Below are 5,160 nucleotides of genomic sequence, written 5' to 3' on the forward strand. Positions count from 1 at the left end.
ATGAGGGACTTTCGACTCTCTAAATTGGGGTGAAAAGTTCTTGAGAGAATGCGACTTAAAGCGTATGCGTTCATATCAACAAATTTTCTTCAGAAAAAAAAATAAAAAATTCTCTTGCTGTCAGCGCAAGGAAAATCCATAACTGATAAGTTATTGTATAGTCTGAAAGGAAACTGCTCGTTGAGTTGGATGTTAAATATGACACCGTGGGACTAAGCCAAAACGAAGGTAGGTTACTTGGATTAATCCCATATTAAAAGAAAAAAAAAAAAAAGACAACTCATGATGACCATGCTAAAGTGAACAACTTGGCTATCGGATCAAGAGTGAAGTTTAGAGCGTTTAGCACAAAGAAACTGGAAAGTTGGACTGCCTCGCACAGAACACCTCGGGTGGGAGTCAAAGCCAAAACGCAATGGTGCAACCATGATCAACGCTCTCTATCGAAAAAGCAAACCAAGACCACCACATATAAAAGGCGCTACGTTCGTTGTTTTTACTAAAATAACGGAAAACATTATTTTTCAAAACAAGAAGAAGAACTTTGACAGATGGTTTGTCTAGGTAAAGTATTAAAGTAGAGCAAGCTGAAAAAATTGTCAAGTAGATATTAGAAGGAAAATAGTAAATGTTGAGTAAATTATTGTAGAGGTGGAAGCAATTTTGGAATGTTAGCTGATCGTACGCTTCGCAAAGTAGGATATGGCCTTGACTAATTTGCTTAATAGAGGATTATTGCTTGAGGACAAGCATATATCTAAAATTTGGGGGTGTGAATTAATTGTAGAATATACATAGTTATGTTATACTCACTTTATTTTTAGCATAATCGGCAGATAGGAAGAAAAAGTTGCGTCGATACCTATTAGAATATTTGGACTTAGAAAACGCAATAAGTTGTAAAATTCGAAATCACACTACCGCTAACTACCGCATGCGACGCAAAACAGGGATGTCCAAAGTCTTTTCGTAGGAAAAAGGTCAAGTGCATGCGATGATCGTCGAGACAAAAGAACGATTCGCTACCGAATGTGACGGTCGATTCGATGAACTAAAAATATCAAGTATTCATCGGCTGGCGCGATCGATATCGAGAACAAAAAGATCAAACTGCAATTTGATCCAACATGTGGTAATCGATCGTGTGATTAAAAGAGTGACATTATTATGCGGAGATTTCTTTAAATTTTGTATAACTTTTTTGTTGTACTGATAAATGTGAATATGAAGAGCGGTAGTTATACACCAAGACACACCAGGACGAAAATCAACTTTTTAGAATGGGACAACTGACGAAGAGTTGCCAAGGTTATAAATAATGCTACAGTTCAACTTCAAAGAGGAGTTGGTCTGCAAGAGACGAAAAATTCGATAAAGCTGGTCTGACAGAATGATAAGATATCGGTAGGCTAAAGAGACAATTGATAGTACGGAATTCGCTGGTAGGCTGTCTTAAGAGACATTGATAGAGATAATGTTGCTGGTTTAAGGGCAGTATGTGAAAATGGTATACTGTTATGAGAATAATATTGACGAGAGAACGATCGAGATCAATGCAAAAGGGAAGTCTCATAGAGCAGAAATTCTTTCACATCGAAACTGAAAAAGCTCTTGCAAAGATCACTTTATCAGGGAAACTATCCTGAGAAAGGGAGTTTTCACAATATACTCCTTAATCTAAACTGTAAAACCAATTGCGTATATATCGGGATCCGTGTCATAGATATTTACCTCTTTCTTATTTTTTTCTCATTTTACTATGTTATTCAACTGTTGATTCATTTTCTAATCTCATTATTTATTTCACATTATCTTTTATTACTATCTATTATCATATATCGCTTTTTCTCTTTCCCGAACTGATCACATTCATAGCGTGCATTTTACTCATCATGTGTATGCTAAATTCCCGTAGTGTATGAGGGGGAAAGATTAAGGATATGTTAATCTTGTGAGAATAATCAAGTAATTTAGCTAATGCAATGTCAATCGCATTTCATGAACTGTGAGATAGAGTGAAGAATAATTCCATCTCTTTGAAAAAGACGGTTGATAGAATGCATTAACATCAAAGCAAAAAGTATTTCAAAGAATGGAAACAACTCCTTGCGTTCGCAACGTCATTTGATCCTGTTCACCATTATATATACTGGGACACATCGATTCACTGAGTGTGTTAAGCCAAGAAGAAGCGGAAACTTGGTGGCGTTCCTCAAAAGGATGGAAACTTGCCGAGTTCCTTTCCCCTAACCCATTCTCTTCTATGCTACATTTACAAGAGACTTTTTGCCAATCGCATTCAATCAATTATGATCTTATATCTGCACAACTCAGATGTTTTTTGTTGAGTTTATTTATATACATTATGGTCACTACGGATTTTTAATTTTCCAATTCAATTCATTATATTATTTTTGGTTTTCGGTACAATATCAATATTAATATCGCTTAGATCATCAATGCCATGTTTGACCATCAGAATACTCTGAGAAACTTGCGGTGGCATATTTTGGTTCCGCGCAAGAAAACTTGTGATCACAGCACGTACATACATGAAAGCGCATTACTATACTAGCATCTTAAGCAGATCACATTACATTTATTTTAGAACGTAGTGTCCGCTTTATTTATAGAGAAGCGTGATTTAAGCAGACACATCATACATCATCATCCAGACCCATATCAATCATTATCAATCATCCATACTAATCTTCTACGAGACAATTGTATTGCATTTAATGTTCCGTCTACGCAAATTTCAATTCATTTCAAACAGGCTATTTGACGTCTAGGGAATATAGATTTTCATGGGACAGTTTCATTCGTCAAATGTCATAATATATCATATTTAGCTGTCGAGTAATTTTTCCAAGATGGATTGAGTGCATTCATGCGTATGAAATGATGCAGCAGACAAGTGCACTCTAGGTTCTTAAAGAAATTATTTACTCTGTATTGGCACTCCACGTGCCATAATTGAGACGAAGGGAACCACTTATATGTAATCTGATTGGTTATCAAACTGTTGATCAAATATAATGCCTCACACATACTAGACTGCCAAGCATACAACTCCACAAACAATGGACACAACAGAGGTTTCTAAAGAAAAAATAAGTCAATTTTAGAGAAGATGGTGAATCAATCGTGGAAGGATAGGCCATGATAACTTGATGATGCCTTGTGGGACATTATATATTGATAGGTGGTAAAGATAAAGGAATTTATATATTCCAATTTATTCGCGTGTACAACTATATAAGCTATTAGTAGTATACATTAACACATACATAAATAGATTATTTTATATTATAATAATATAGTATTTATAATATTAAAATATAATATATAAATCGGTGGGGATTAAATCAGGGTCGGTGTGGTGGGGCTGGGGATAAATCCCGCCCCGCTCATCACCCGGACTGGGCCTCGAAAATTCCCCGTAAACCAGGTTGAACCGTCAAATCCGGGATTCCTGACCGATAGGCGCGGCGCCTGAGGGGATTATTGCAACCTTATCTGTTGCATGGTTCATACTCCTTTATGAGTTGCAACGTTTTCTTTCATACTTTAATCTCAATTAGGATATTGCATTCGAACACTGATCGTAGTAAACCCTCATTGGATGGCAACTGCGATATAAACTAAACAATATGACCAGTTCATCACCCATCGCAATCAAAGCAATCAAGCTCATCACAGAAAAGGATGGATCAAAATTGATGCGCGGAAAAAATTAAATTTAGGGGTTGTGTCCTTCCTGCTCCATATCTTATAATTTTTTGTACTCTTCCAATATTCAAATTATAGTTTGCTAAATTCCACGTATGCATCTCTTCTTTTGTTTTGACTCAATCCTGAGATTTTTTTTATTTATTTTATTTGTGCTCGCGACATTAACCCTGTTGCCATTATGACTTCCAGATGATGAAATTTAATGCTATTCTTTTCTTCCTGCATTCTCTAGCATAATTTTTTAATTAGTATAATCAATCATCTAAAATTTATAATTAGTGGTTCTACTCAGTCTTCTCAAAACTAATTTTTACGAAAATTTTCTGAGTCTATTCGCTATAATTATTTCCGTCTTTCAGCAATGAAGAGATTGCTTGCGTGTTTAATTTGGGGAGTAGTATGGTTATTTTTTTCTTAGTCCGTTGTTTATTTTTTAGAACTGCTTCTCGATTTTTTTATAAAAAAATATATACGTTTTGTGTGGATTGTCCACATGAAACCGTGGGGTAACCAAAACGAAGGTGGAATCTATGATCAATAGTAGAAACATAATTGATTCATCAATCTGCTGCAAATAAAGAATGACATTGAGTTTTGGACTGAAAAAGAGTGCTTGCTGCGTAGTTGGATGTCTGCATGACACCGTAGGGGAAGCAAAACGAAGGAGTGGCATCGAACTAAGTGTAGATCAAAAAAGATAATTAAACATGTCAGCAATCGTATGCATCTTGAAATACCCGGTTTTAGATAAAGTTTAAAATTAATATGCGATGTCTGGAATATGATTATAAGATATTTTTTGAAGATTAAGCTACGCGTCCTAAAGATCAGAAATATTTAGGAAGGAGATAGGATAGAAATATTAAGAAGGCATTGTTAACAATTTCATCAATAAGGATCTTAAGAAACTATAGGCAGGGTGAAGGAATTGAAATTTTGGAGAAATCTTTAGTTTACGCACTTGAGACAAGCATTTGTGTTTTAAAATTGGGGTTGTGATAACTTGGTAAAGATATCAGTTGATAGCAACTCAAAATTAATTAATAACAATAGGTAGAAAAGCGATGTAATATCATGAGCATATTATTATGTTTGATGTGCAAACTAAAAAAATGTGCGACGTAATTGCTCGCATAAAAGCGTTATTTGCCTATTTCTGTGCAGGTACATTTTCGATGCGCAAATAATATTGGATTCAAGGATTCAAGCGATGGCGCACTTGATTTGAGATCGTCAAGATAAATACTCAAAACATCGTGACAATAATGAAATCAGATGGAAAATGAAACATGAACAATATATCGATAATGATACAGTTGACAGCCGTTAAAAGAATACACGTGCAGTACATTGAACATTCCGTGACTATTTCAGAGGTGGCAACAGAGTATAGAGAAATACTGCTGCCCACATTTCGAATCATTA

This window comes from Benincasa hispida, chromosome 3 (assembly GCF_009727055.1).
Source record: "Benincasa hispida cultivar B227 chromosome 3, ASM972705v1, whole genome shotgun sequence".
Taxonomy (NCBI): domain Eukaryota; kingdom Viridiplantae; phylum Streptophyta; class Magnoliopsida; order Cucurbitales; family Cucurbitaceae; genus Benincasa; species Benincasa hispida.